The following is a 15990-nucleotide window of genomic DNA, read 5'->3' on the forward strand; positions in this document are numbered from 1 at the left end:
AAAGAGAAGAATTTTCTTACCTCTTAGCTTAATAAACATTTATTTCCACAATAGCCTTTGAAACTCTTCCAAGTACTTCAGAGTCCTTCATACGGCATATCTGACAATGGCAGTCCAGCCTAATCCAAATAGGTATCAGTCATGCAGGTAGATTATTCTTTATTAGGACTCTAATGCTAATGCTAAGAACAGTGACTAGGACAATCTGCAAGAGACACAAGGTCATCAAGAGTGTACATTTTTCAGAACATAGCCGAGAAAGCCATTTACCATTCTGGAGGAACTGCAGCCTAAATCTTGGATCCCTCAAATAGTAGACATTAGGATAGTTGATCTTGCACTGCAGGAGAGAGAGAGAGAGAAGTTCTTTAACAGGGATTTCCAGATGGTGCCATCACAGACTGAACAAGAGAAATATCTGGCAAGGAAATAATAGAATAAAATAGGACCAGAAAGCAGATTAGCACTTCAGTGTTGTGCAGGAAAGGAGAAAAAGGAGAACTTTTATGCAGTTAGCAGCAAAATTAGAGAGGAAAGAAAATTAAGCAAAATGCTACCCAAGACTGTGCAGGACACATTTTCCATTTCCTCCTAGGGCAAAATTCTTTCTCTGAATATATTTCCTAGGTCTTTACTCCACTCAATTGTAAATACCTTTTTTATAGCTAGTCACTATTTGTCAAATAAACAGTCCTATTGACCTCTATGGAGATTACTGGGGGTGGTAAGGTTCATAAAAATGAAATGACTTACTTAAGGCTTAACCATAGAAAATAATAAACACCTTCAGTTTTCAGCACTTAGCCTATTTCCAAATGTTTCTGATTCTGCAGTCTGTGGAAGAGTTAATTCTTTATCCTCATCAGTATATTATCTCATGTATCATCTATCAGAATGCTAGTAAAGCCTGAAGGCAATTTTCCTGTTCTGTAGTAATAGTAATATGAATCCAGATTATCCAGCCAGGAGACCTGCTCTCTTCTACTTCAAGATCTCATCCAGATTTGTGACTATTCTTGTCAGTGTTTCAAAATAATTAATATTTTCTGTCAATCACTGTCTTCTAGTCAGTGAATCCCAATGAAAGTAACCCTTGGCTTTGGGGGATGATCGGGCACGTAAATAGTGCTGAACTCCTACTACTGTGTATATTTTATGCAAATTTGCTACCATTCTGAATATCTGATAATGGTTTGTTATCTAATCTAATCAGATTTTGCCCCGTTTCCTACCCTGAAGGGGTCAGAGACCTATTTGCTTCTGTTTATTGATCTCTAGAACTCATCCATTTACTTCCTTCTTGTTTTACTAAACTCTTTTTCTAGTATCTACTCAATCCTATTTGCTTCTTGCTAATTCTTTTTCTTGCTGGATTGCTGGTTATAGAAGCAATATAGTGCTAGACAGAAGCTCGAATGAGCCTTCAACAAAATGTTGGTCCAATCCAGGGCTCTCCACTCCATTCATAGAAGCCTTTTCCTGTCTCTCTGGCAGAACACTTGTACCTATTCCTCCGTTGACCTCTTTGAAGTACATATTTACAGAAAGCTGTAAAGAAAACAAATGTCTATTTTCTGATAGAACAGGAAATTTGATTGACAACTAGCCTTCAGCTGCATTTCAATTATGTATGCAAGTAGTCAGCACCTTATTTAACAGATGGGAGCCAATCACTCTTAAAATCTCAGCCACTTTTGATAGCCATAACTGTCAAAACAGCACACTGAAGCTGAATCAAAAACATGGGCAACTGTGGCAATTGGCCACCCTTCTTTCTCTTACAACAGTGATCATTAATATACAAATGGCATGGTACAGCAGAATCTCTTTTGTACAAGTACAGGTAGGAAGAAGACAGTTGTTTGCTGTCTTTAATTAGTGTTCTGAGCCCATACGTCTTAAGGAGATGCTCTTCCTAATGCCTCAGTTTTACTGAACATGTGCTTTTACAGTGTCCCTCCGTCAGACTGACTATCTGGGAAACTGTACCTCATACCTGCCCAATAACACAGTGTTTGTACCTAAGGGCTTGCAACACAAAGGAGGTGCATTGGCTTGATGTTCTTAGCAGGCCATGAGTCATCAGTAAAAGTACTGACTTTGGACTGGAAAGAGAGTTAAACCTGTGCATATGCCCAGATCTAGCACGTAAAAAGAATGATGCCTATGGAAAAAACAACTGTGCCATCCTTTCACATTTAGGACTCTTGTAGGAGTCTGAGAGGAGCTTTAAGTTCTCTGAATCCAGGCCCCTGCTTGATGGTCACAATATCACAACACACTTGGCAAACTGGTCAAACTCCAGGTTAAAATTACAGAAGAACACTTGCCTGTTTCTTGATCTCCTAGTTAGAATTTTTTTAGAGACAGATTCTAAAACTGAGATGGAAGCTTTTATTTTTCTCTGATGTTGTATAGCTGCTAAAATGTCATGCTTTTAGTAGTTTAAAAATAATATTAATAATTTTACTAGTAAGTCTCCTTATTGTCTACCTTGATAATTGCATGCTAATAAATGAGTGCCAGGCATGTGCTTATACAGATGTTCCAAAAATGTCTACTCTCTTGGCTTGTCACTCAGGGTGGGATTCAGCTCTCTAAGTGACATTAACTGTCTAAATGTCAGGTGCCTAGAGGATAGCTCTGTAGTCAGAGAGTGATGCACATCCAAATGTTCATTAATCCCACTTACTTTTGACATCCAATTTTAAGACGTCGGGATTTGACTTTGGAGCTGCCTCTGTCTGTACTTTGCCTCCCTGTCACCTGCAGAGGGGAACTCAGACAAATGACTTAACCAGACACCTGACTTTTACATAGAAAGAAAGATTCTTTCACTTACTGCTCTGTAATCTGCAGCTCTTCTGTGGCTTGGTGGATATGGATTTAAAGAAGGTGCAGAGTGTTGATTTACTCTAGGTGTCCCCTGCCAGATAACATGCTATTTCACTTTAGCATTAGATGAATTGTCTGGCTTTTAACTAAATGCGCAGACTTTTCAGATTCTGTGGCTCAATTATCCAAACACATTTAATATATTAAACAATATTTTAACAGCTGTAGATTTTGGATTAAATGGCCACAGGATGGCAGCAGAGGATAAGGATGAATTGCAGGAATTGTTCAGTATGTTTTTGAAGTCATGGTCTCTGAGAACTATTTTGATATTAAAGGGTTAGCTCTGTTTTCAAACTTTTTATAATGGTGCTATATTCTTGTTTTATGCTTACAAATTATTGCAAGTTGGTGTCATCAAATTGATCCCTAATATGGGCAGAAATACATTATTTTCTCTGCCAAAGACAGGTAACATGCATCTATCCCAAAACCCCGATATTCTCATTTTAAATAGCCTAACATGTGGTTTTATTTTTTATATCTACTATGTTTGCTATCATATCATGAGAGGCATAGCGCTAGGGAAGTGTAAATGTATCCTAGATATGAGACAAGGTTATGATGGTAGCTCTGAAGTCTTTTAAACTTCTGATTTTTAAGTTATTGCAGTCCATATTATTCTTGGTTTGTTGTCTTTTCTAGAGAGACTAAAGCTTCGGTTTTGTTTTGTTTTGTTTTGTTTTCTTTCCCCAAGTGTCAGTTTAAGACAATCTGCCTAGCCTGTGCTGCAGGGACTGGCTTTTCAAACACCCTTCATGCCTGTGCTGCAGGGCCTGGCTTTTCAAACACCCTTCATGCGAACCAGCTCCCATGGAGAGCAGCAGAGAAGGGTGTTGTCCAGGTTGGGAGAGTTTCTGCACCTCGAGCCCCCTTTTGTGTGCAGTAGTCTGAATTCTGCACGCTGGGGAAAAACAGCCCTCCTTGGCCAGTGCTGAGAGCTAAACCTAGAATTATTCTTAAGTCCCTGTAACAAGAAACCATCCATTAGTGGCATTTCGCAAGGCTTCACAGCGCAGTGTAGTTATAAAACCTGCCGGTGGGTTTGGAGACCTGAGTAGTCCCGCGGTGCTGCTGTCTGCTCTTCTGTTCGGCAGCTCCTCACTGCAAACTGCTGCTGCTTTGTGTGCATTTCGCCCCCAAAAGGGATGATGTGCTTATTGCTAAGTTAAAATGCATTAAATACGTCACTAGTATTTTTCCATGTTGGCAGTTCCAGTAGTTGCCATGGGAATGTCACATCATGTGAATGGGTGAAGAGGCAGCTCACAAAACAGCATGGATCAGAGATGTGGCCCACAGTACTGAAACGTGCACAAACCCTCTTCTGTACATAATCACACCAACTTCTATTGCTGTGAGGCTTCAGGGAAGTAAATTGATACTTCTCTAGGCCTGCTTTATAAACGAGCATCTTAAATAAATAAAGCATTTAACTATGATGAGTAATCCCAGTTCTTTAATAAAGGATGGAGTTATGCTAATTGAACAGCAAAGTTGTTTGTCAGGGCTGACAGATATCTGCATACTTCATTTATTCCATTAATTCATTTTCTGCAGCATATAATTATGATCCCTCGCACAAATGACAGAAACACAGATAGAATTTCAGTGCAGAGCTATATATCTGTTCTGCAATGATCAGTGGAGTATAGCATTTATTTCATTTTTATCAGGGGCATGCCGAGAACAATTGAAGGAGAGTTGTAATGACGATGGACTTGTAAATCTTGCATTTATTCATTAAGCAGTTCATGGACAATCATGAATTTCATTTAAATGAGTGTGTCTATTTTTTTTTGTGTTGGTTTTCACAAATTAAAAGTTAGAGCTGGCTGGTCCCTAGAAATTCTTACAGCCATTAAACTGAAGAATCCTTAAGCAATAAAAGTGAAAGCAAGGAAAATATGCTGCTTTAAGGAATATAATTATGGATAAGGGAATAACTGATATTTCAGCTTATACCATGGCAGAAAACCAGTTAAATACAGTCTACATGGATTAGCTTCTCAGATTATTTTTCTCTTTCTAAAAAGTTGATTATTTCATACTGAAACTGTTCCCTAAAGTATGAATCATCTAAAGTGGAGCAGCTGGATAAACATCCCACCTCTCTGGTGAAATGACCTAACCACTGAATGCTCTTTGTCATATTCTGCAAATAAATTCTGTCTTTCAATGTATTTTCAAAATTTGATGTAAAATGAGACATTGTTCCAATGAAGACTGAGTTTGTTCCTTACCATACTCTCTGAAAATTTTGTCTAGGTTTCCTTCTACTAAATTTGAACTTGAGTCCACTGTAAAAGAGGAAGGAATTAATGATGGGTCTTTCCTTTTTTGTCCATTGACTGGTAAAAGGAGGACCATCAACTCCGTGCATTTTGTTTTCAGTTAAAACATGCTGCGAATTTAGCCTGAATTTGCAGATAATGCTAGTATGATCAAGACTGTATTTTTCAAAGTTATTAAAAAAAGGTCAACTTCAAAGATAAGCACTTCTAATAATTAAAACCATTTATTATGTCCTGGTGATCATCAAACCCAACTTTTACCAGATAAGTATTTTCTAGAATTGCTCAACAGAACAGTTCGGTTCGAATCAAAAAATTATTTCTGAGTGTAATCATAATTGGCACCAATTTTTATTAGCAATCTCAAATTTGTGGTCAAATTGAAGTGATACCCTCAGTTTTAAGTATACTTTTTTAAAGAATATTTTTTCTTATGGTTTAAATCACACTTTGTGTCAGGACTGCCCAATCATTTCCTGGATATGAACTACTTTTAAATACCTTTAAATTCAAAAAAAAAAAAAAATGTATTCCATATTTTCTACAGATCCAGTATTTATTGTGATTGATAATATATGACTTTATGTATTTGGACAAGAGCACCGTGGCTAGTGCAGCCAGAAAAACATTTGCAGCATACATAGAAGATACCTTCCCTGTTATGGTTTCGGTGAAATTTATTTTAGAACCAGTGCAAAAACTACCGATACCAGACTACAAAAATCGCTCATATTTTTGGTGACCACTCATAGAGGATGTCAAACTGCTTCTCATCTCATGGTATGGACTGGCTTCTTCAGTGTCAGATTATTAGACAGATTTTTTTTCATGGTTGCTCTTCTCAGAGTATCAATGAAGTAAGTTTCAGATTTTGCATGTGGGGGTCAAATGCTGAATTGTGGATTTTTTTTCCCTCTAATACAAAACCCAGAAATGTGCTATGTTCCTGAAATATTTGTGTTTTTTCATCATCTGGAGGTACTTCAATACTAAGTTTTAACCTGTGTTCAAGATTAAATTAGTAGTGGGTCTTTAAATACTGGCAACGCCTGCATTTTAAGAATGACAGGCTTAAAGGTGAAAGGCAAAAAAACCACCCAGCTAACCAAAAAACCTTCACAATGCCCCCAAAATCCACCAAGCTGATTTATCAATTCATATTTGAGGTACTAGAATCTAAAGGTTTCCTTCTTGAGTCATAAGTATAAAAAAATATATATGAAATACAGGGATCCTGACTGCCTTTTATGACTGAAGCAAAAATGGAGCAGTGTACTAAATTCATCATCATCTGATTAATGAAATGTGCATCGATCCTGTCAAATCCACATACAGGTGATGTCTTAGATTACCTTTGACTAATTGAAGTCTCTTATGAGGGAGTGTGAGCTAAAGAACAGAAAATTGGAGGTCATGTTCACTGACTGTGATTATTCTTTGACCATGAGTAAATCACTTAACTTCTCTGCAGTTCAGTTTACAGGAGAACAAAACGAATATCATAACACTCAGCTGTGGCATAGTGCTATGATGAAGATTTACAATGATTCTAGAATGTTTTAAGCACTTAATGATCCTTGGAAAGTGATGTTCACTGCTATTCAAACGAATGAGATGTGATCTTTTCTCACTTTGTAATGAAGTAAAAGCAAGAAATTTCATGAATATCATGAAAAACAAAATTGTTAAATGTTAGGCAACAAAGAATCATTTAATATTGCAACCCATGCCATAAGCCCCCTACAAGGTAATTTAACTTTTTAATGTAAAGAAGTGATTTACAAGATGCTGTTGTGGATACTCTTCAGTTTAAATAGCCTAGGGAACTGACTCCCTGCGTGGTACACAGGTGTAAAACAAATTTTCAGCCATATCCTTGTGGGATGTGCCTTAAAATGGGCAACGTCTTTCCGTTCCCATTTCTCTACAAAACCTCCTTCTTTCTTTGAAACAGTGCAATTACAGTGAGAAAATCCTCCTCAGTAAATTATCCAAATGAAAAAATATGAGACTTAGCGGTTGTTCTTGCAGACTTATTTTTGTATAGTATTTTGTTCATTATAAATACCATTGGGTATAGTAATCAAATGCCTTGAGTTTCCATTATTACAAGTGCTATAAATAGCACCAAAAACCTTGCCAAGTGCTTTATATTTAGGGAAGCATTATGTACAGACTGAAATCTCAAGAAATGGCATTAAGAGACATTTTGCACTATGCACAGATGTTCTTGTCATTATAAAAGTTGTTACCAATTACATTTACACTTGGGTACCAACTCAGTGAACTTTGTTTTAGAATAAGAGTTCTCAGTTATGCAGACAAAATAACATTCATGCTCTACTGGAACTGAAAGGCTAGGGAGAAATGTAAAATATACACAGGATCAACAGCAAAACTCATTTTACATAGTCAAATTGAATTGATTTTGCTGCAATATATTAAGATTATTTTCTTATGGCTAATATCAAAGGGAATAGCTAACCATAATGACAAGCAACGGGACCTTAGTTACTGCTTTTTCTTCTACTAGCACGCGGTACAAATGCCTTGAGGGTAGTCAGTTGTTCATAAACACTATAATTTTTTTTTAATTATTGAAGAAATGGGCAGCTTCTGAAATTCACAGATAATGAGAAAACTGCATTCTTTTTAGTGATCCTTTCTGAGTACGTTTTGGGTGAGACTAGAAAGTAAAGTGCTTTTGAAATTTTAAGCATGTGTGCAGCTTCTGTTGTGATATGATAATTCATAAAATTAGACATGTGCTTAAATTCTCAAGTGACTTGGGCCTACATGTTGTTATCTTCTCTGGTGAACAGCTTAAGGCTACAGAAAATCATCAAAGAAATTACAAAATGAGCAGAATTTCTATTACTTTGATCTAGGAATAATAGCAGAAACCAGAACGAGAGCTGTAACATTTATTTGAAGTAGTTAGAAGACAACAACTGTGGATAATATTTATTACATATTTATCACTAATATTTTTTCTCAGCTATATCCATTTGTATCTTGAGTTTACATGAAATTTTGTTATTGTCAAGAAATGCAGGAAACAATTTGTGTGACACAATATCTTGTCAGATTTAGAGGTTATATAGTTTTTTGAAATGTTACAAATTTGATATTTTATTAATTATGGAAATTGTAAAATTATGAAATATTGCTTCAGCTAAATATTAAATACAAATATTTAAATATTTATTAGAAAACACAAGACCACATAGGAAGGAAGGAAGGAAGGCTCTCAATAACTTTTAATCTACAAAAGAAGGTGAAAATGCTTTCCAGAAATGAATTCCGGATTCATCGGTTGACTTAAAGTGTGCAGGACTAATCATGATATCCACGTCTCAAAGCAGATTTGCTGTTTGGTATGTTGAAGATTATACATTGCATGCAGATAAAATTCTCATGGTTTCTTAGCAGTGACTCATATCATAAGCCTTTTTTGTTTTTCTTTTTAATGAGGCTTCATCACACAATGTATCTGACTTCTAAGAGTTCTCTGCCAGTGCTGCTTATCTTTTCTCTCACTTCAGCTGTCAGGAAGCATTGAACAATCTGGAAGGCAAAGCTGCAGGAGGTGTACGAAAGGCTGCTTCATAAATGCCATTGTGCGATTTTTTTCCAGAGAGACAAAATAGATTCAGGGAAATTACATAAACATGAATTTGTGACATTCCAAGCGTCACGAATTACTGACGAATTTAGATCCATTAATATTGGGCATGCTACCAGCTTTACCATTGCTTATTAGTCTGGTACGTAATTGTTCTATAACATGTAGTCTGAGAACATAATCTGATTAAAAATGTTTAAGAGAAGACCTGAGAGATGTGGTGCCATTCCTCAGAAGCTTTGATGGAAATGAGAACTGCGCCATTTGTCACTTATAAAAGTGAATCCTACAAGTGTTAATATACACCCATGAAAAGAATCACATTGTAAAGTGGAGGCTCATACGAATGCAATAGCGAGTTGTTTGCTATGAATTGATAGTGAGTTACTAAGTCTTGAGGAACAGTTTTTTAATCTATGCAGTACTTATTTTGTCTGAAAAGACTTTGAGCTATTTGAACATTGACCCTGCAAACCGTTCTGCCTGGGCAGATCCCACTGGAGTTCCAGGGAGGCACCAAGTCTCCTTTGATAATGGAGTGTGGAAGAATTGACTTTGGGAGTTGAAGAACCAGCCATTTAGTACTAGTGTAGAAAACAGCTGACTTCATAAACGTCAGAATGTAATAAACCTACATATAGATTAATAGATGTCACAGACATGAGATGAGTAGCTAATTGCATTCCCTATGTACTAGTATAATTAGCTATGATTTATTACAAGAGTCAAACCCTAAGCTTCTTTGCTGTGCAGTAAAACAGAGTTTTCAGTACGTAAAAGAGATTTTGCCTAAAGTGCCTGTTTAAATATCCATAATAGCAGTAGGCATTGTAACTATTTCTATTCATTGACTATATAGCATGGATTGGTTTGTAACCTTAGCCTTTTCCCTCAGAGTGTAAGGTAATGTAAAGCTAAGTTAAAAAAAAAAATGTAAATAACACAGGCTTTCAATAACATAAGAAAACTAAAAACTCTAGGTTTTCTCTTGAAATTGAATTGGGCTAGGGAAATAGAAAGGAACTAGTAGGAAATAGAAAAACAGAAGACTCAAAGTGAGAAACACCAAAAGGAAGAGCCGAACTGAGACTTCCCAAGAACACAGTGGGAAAGTAAGCTTGACTGCAAAGAAAAAACAGCTCTATTTGTTTGCCTTTTTAGAATGATATGTTCATATCAACAGATAAGGTACAAAATGAGTAGTTCTCGTCATCTCTGAGATGGGATTTCTTTTCCTTTTCTGAACTGGCGTAGATTTGGATGTTTCTTTCTGCAGATGCTCTGAAAACCTTTCTGGCTATTTGTCTCTGGAACAGGTAAGGAAGACCAGATTTCTTCCCTAGCGGGCTGTCCATCTGTTAGTTATTTATAAAGTAGAAATATCTTGCAATTATTTATCTTAAGTTATAAAGAAAATATGCATTAGTTTCATATATAAATGCCTTGTGCCTTTTTTGTAACATTATCTTTTACTACTTCATTGTGTCAAGCATTTACAATTTTACATGAAGCACTTTTGATCTGCTACTATGACAGTCTGTTTTCTCTGAAGCTCTCCTTGAATTCTCTTGGTTCTGAGCTCATGTCCCAGTATCAACAGTAAACAGTCAGTTTTTGGCAATCCTAAATGATGCCTTGTCTGAACCACTCAACCGCCTCCTACATAGAAGGCCTCGTAGTCACACTGGCTGTGTGACTCAAGCTGTGGTGTCATCAGTGTGGCTCAGAAAGACTTTTGATACCTGAGCGTAGTTCAGGGAACCTATTGAGTTTTAATCTTAAATTATTCATACATTGATCTGTAGCAAGATTCAGAAATGTCTGCAGTTCATAAGGCAGAAACAGCAGTCAAGCCCTACCCCAATACAAGGACATAGGGGTTTTTTTTGGTTTTAGGATTTTGTGGGGATGTTTGTATGAAGTCAGAACTAGCCTAACAGAAATCCCCTTTCTAGGGAAGCATATGCCATTTTTCAAAAGTTTGCAGTGGCAAAAATACCAAGAAATATACTCAAAACATGTTGATGTCACAAACTAAATGGCATTGAGTAACAACTGCTACTGAAAATTCAGGAGTAAGATGGTAAGTCTGTTGGCATCTGTTTACTGTTGAGAAATTTATAGATAAGGATATCTTGCTTGTTGAATTGAAAGTAGCAAGGCTAAGAGAGAAGGAAGCACATAGACAATTTATGTTAGTAGTATTTTCTGCTCCGGTGGAAAGGATTTACCTGCTCTATTGCTCAAAAAGTTACTGGGTTCATGTTTGGAAGTTTCTGTTTTCTACTGCAGGGAAGCCCAAACTCGTATTGCCTCTAATCCGTATGCTGGTGTCCTCCAGGTTTTTGTCCAAATCCCAACACTCACATGGCACATTTGATGGATGCTGGTCTGAAAATTATAAAGCACTAGGTAGCAAACCTATTGAAGACGATGGTAGCCACTGTCTACCTTCCTGAACTTGACCATATGCACATGTGGAATATTGCCAGTTTGCACATACACAGTGCCAAGCGTCTAACATAGCTATCACAACTATTTCTTTCCAGAGACTGTGTAAGAAGCCAGAATCTGGCAGCCTGGATAGCAGGTGGTTTGGATCATGCAAGCTGCCTTCAACTTCACTGCTTTAATGGCTGTAACACCTAACTAACCTGTAATAGATGGCTTATTGTGCCACCCAATGCCCATTCAGATTTATGTTTGCCTCTGTGAGCACTGGGGATGGTTCAGTCAAACACAGGTCAGTATAAAAGCATTAATTCCCTCTCCAGCAGCTTGCTTTGCAAACTTCCTGCACATTTGTCAGTGCTTGTAGCAGCTCACTCACCACTATACAACACTTGTGGTTTGCCCTAGGTTTAGCTCTGAGCTGTTCTGTGAGCACTACTTTACTTGTTATATCAAGTCACCAAAATAACTGGGAGAATAATTCATTCTATGTTCTGATTCTTTTTTCTGTTTCCTTGTTTGTATATTTCTACAAAAAGATGACATTTTTTTCTAATTTTTATGAAATTATTTGCCTAGTAATTTCCACAAGTGATGCCTAGTTTGATATGTCTTGTTAAAAGCTATTTGTGCATTTTTTTTATGTTCAAAATTCATGGCATTTTACTTGGTTGCAACAGCTATTAGAAGTGTTTCACATACAAATATTCTTCAGTTCCATTGATCTAGAAACATTTCTGACATACTCATTTCCTACGACAAGTATAGAGGAAACACAAGGGGGCACAGTAAAGTCATTTTTATTTAAAATTTTAAATTAATATTAGTAGAAAATATTTTTCAAAAGAAAACTTTCCAGCCCATGACTTTATTTGACAGTCTCTTTCCAGTACCACTCATAGGTTTTGTCTCTTTCTCAACTCTAAACCCAAACCTAACCATAGGCATCAAGCAAGCATTATTCGAGAACCGTCATTACAGAAGAGAAACTTCTCAGGTGACAAATATTTTGCAGCTAGTCTCTCCCTTTGACAACTACTTTCAAACCCCACTAATGCTTTAACTAGAGCCTTTGCCTCTCCTAACCATAACCTTTCCCCAAATCTTGAATGCAGACCTTCAACTGAGCTCTAACCTAACACATCCAACCATGGCCTGTGTGAGAAAGATCTCATGGAGATAACTGAAGCCTCCTCCTTCCTTTGGCAGCCCCTACCCAGCCTTAATTCTGCTGCAACTTTAAACTTTGTCTTTCTCCCAACCCTAAAGCTAACACTAAGTCCTCACCTGAGCCTTAGCCAAGAGTCCCAGTCATGGCCCAGATGATGAAGTTTTCGGGGAAGAGAGCTTTTGGCAGCTCAGCACTTCATTTGACAGCTGCTTTCCAGCTGCACTTCAGCTTCAGCCCTGTGTCTCTCCGAATACTAAACCTAAGCCAAGACCCTCTGTTGAGTCCTAAGTAAAGATCAAGAACCATTGCCCAGATGACAATATTATCAGAGGAGACTTTTTTTTTTTTCAGTGAAGTGCTTCCTTTGGCACCTTCCTTCCAACTCCACTTTAGTTGCAACTCTAATCTTTCTGTCTCTCCTGATCCTATGTCTAATCTTAACCCTATCCATAACTTTCAGCTTCAACTGACTTTTTACCCTGCACCCTCAGCCATGACCTAGTTAAAAAGTTTCTCAGGGGAGATATTTTCCAGCATTCACCTGAGCTCCTCCAATTGATATTTTTTTTTTTTTTTAATGGTGGTAGGTCCAGCTCTGTGCTCTGAGACACTGGTCATCTTCTATTAGAGAAATTATCTAGTGACTTCAGGCAACCCACACTCCATTTGAGGCACAGAGAACACATGCAACTTTTAAAATTAATTAATTTGATCACAATGTTGATAATCAGGAAAGTCTAAGACGGACGAGGAGGGCTGGAGGCTTGTAGAAGCCTTCTGGAAAGCTCTGCACACAAAGGCAGGTTTCTCTTCCTTTCTGCCTTCTGAGTTTCACCCTTCTCCCAGGATACACACTCTTCTTCCTACTAGCAATTACTTTCCATTCGCATCTCATCTTTCAAAGAGCATCCCTTCCCTCTTCCTCATGCAGCAACCCCTACTTTTCATCCTGCAAAAAGGGTAAGGCTGAGAGAAGGGAAGGGGTGGGACCAAGCTGAAGAACCCTAGAAAGCTGGGATTTGCTGTTGTTGTTTCTGCTGCCTTTGATGAAAGCCTCTCTCACAAAGCAGAAACTGTCATTTTCCGCCATACCTTCACCTTTCTCTTAGCAGTAGGAACAGAGAACTTTAGAGTACAAAATAAATCTACTTGTTTGAGGGTTATCAGAATCTTACATTGCCCATGTTTTAGCAGCTGACGATATTAAATACTTATTACTGCATATTGGTGCCACTCCATCTTACCAACCTTGCAGCTCCCTGCATGACCTGCAAGGATACAATCTTCAGTTTATAGACTGAAGGTTTCCTGAATTATGACAGCCTCAGAGAACAGCATTTACTGGTATCTGCCCAACATCAGTGCTGTTCATTTGCTCTTCACTAAGGTACTGAGAATGATTCTTTATTCTGACTTTTGCTGCCACAACCCATTTCTCATAGAAAATTGGGATATACATTCAAGAAATGAGTCATGTGAACAATGGACAAGCACATGTTTTAACAGCCATGATATGGATGAACAAACCATAACGTAATATTCTTCCCAAACTTCATTAGAGTGGACCAACCACTGCAGAATAATCCTTTCTCCAGAAAGTACAGGATTGCATAGAAAGAATCAATGGCAAAAAAATAAGCCTTTTGCAAGTTTAGGTGAGCCTATGGTGAATGATAGTCTATCCCAACCTTGAGTAATCAGAAGTTAGAAATGTATAATCTTTTAATTTCAGACATATTCACAGAGAAATGCATTCTATGTGCAATTAAATTATTCATGTTTTTGAAGAAAATTCAACAAATAGTTTTGTTTTTAAAATGGAAAAAAGTTGTCTACATATATTTTAGTATGAAATATGATTTTCAGCATATAAAGATGTTATGCACTGTGATTGCAATCTTCACTCATTTCCTTCTGTAGATTGCTCTTTCATGGAAAAGATTAATAGTTTGTTTGTGGTTAAGAACTGAAACAGTTATTAGCACATTATTTGTTGCCTAGAGCGGAGCAGTTCTGTTTTAATATGCCCAAAGGACTTCAGCATTTGTCAAATGACTCAAGGGTGAACAAGTCCTCTTGGACAATCATTAAAAATGTACACCATAATAATAAATCAAGTTCATCAACTGTGGGAAGTCCTAAAGGAAAAGGTTGATGCTGAACAGAATACTAAGGAAGTCTATAATGGAAAATATTTTCATGTGCTCAAATCACCATCACTTTTGATGCAAGCTGTGCCAGTGGTTAAGGTTTTGCCCCAAGACTGGTTGCCAGTTTCTGAGTGCTGCATGTGTTCTGGTGCCTGTTGACAGCGGGAAACACAGAGGACCTCTTAGAATAAATAGATTTGAAATATAAGTACTTAGCAGTATTGTTTTGATTTACTTCCAAATACTTTCCTCTAAGCCTAAAACAAAAGTCTTGCTAGTAAATAACATATGAGTTGCTTTACTTCACCTCAACTGTCTAGTGGTAAGGATGATGCAGGGTAAGCAGCAAGCCAAATACATCCCTAGTAGCATGATATTTCTTAAGCTGGGTGACCTGACCACTCTTGCAATGTCTCAGATTCAGATGTTCAAAGATACCAAGATATAGCTGTATTGCTCATCAATAAATTGTAGGAGAAGAGATGGCCACTTAGGATACCATTTGCAAAAAGACATTTTCCAGTATCTGTTGTTAGTCAGACTTATCCTGCTAGGCAGTGAAAATACCCAGGTCTCAATGATTTTGTTTATGTTTTTAAGAAATAGTGTTTCTAATATATTTTTCCCAAATTTGTTCAATTTAATCAGTGAGTGGAAAAGTCAATAGTGTTACAGAGAGAATAGACTTAGTTTTAATTAAGTGAAAAGATAGTAAGTCTGATCCCACCTATAAAAAATCTGCTTTACAGAGTACTTTAAATATACCCTTAGTTGCACTTGGAATCAGATTAAAATTTTCCTTTTTTCCCCCGTGGAAGAAAATAACATCCATCCTTTTCATTACATATATATTTTTAATTCAGTGTATAAATTCTGCAAAAGTACCCTCTTGGAAACTGGTATTGTTCCCTTCTGGGGATTGCACAGCTACTTAATGTACCTTTCTTTCTAGCTTCCCACTAATATGCTAATAGTAAATCTGAACCATCTGCCATGCAAACAGAGAAGTGGGTAATATAAGAAACCTTGACAGCACAGTCTGTCATTTAACCAATTTACAGAAGTTATTGTTCACATAAATAAAAGTGTCCTAGAGCCAAGTTACTTATACATTTTGCGGTCATTACATTTTCCCTAATTATCTGCAAAAATCTTTGTACTAATTGCAATAGGACACAAAACTGCCATAGAATAGACAAAGCGTATGTGTCATGAATAGCAAAATGGCATTACGATACCAGTAATATGACAGAGTAAATAGGTTAGCTCCAAGGATGCTGGGGATGCTAATTTCTCAGGTTATGGAATTTACATATGTCTAGCCCATAACTTCTGTTTGTGTAGCTGGACTACTATGTGCCTTCTGTATGGATCACTGGCCAATTAATGGCCATCCACTAAGTC

The sequence above is a fragment of the Rhea pennata genome, chromosome 4 (genome assembly GCF_028389875.1).
Source record: "Rhea pennata isolate bPtePen1 chromosome 4, bPtePen1.pri, whole genome shotgun sequence".
NCBI lineage: Eukaryota > Metazoa > Chordata > Aves > Rheiformes > Rheidae > Rhea > Rhea pennata.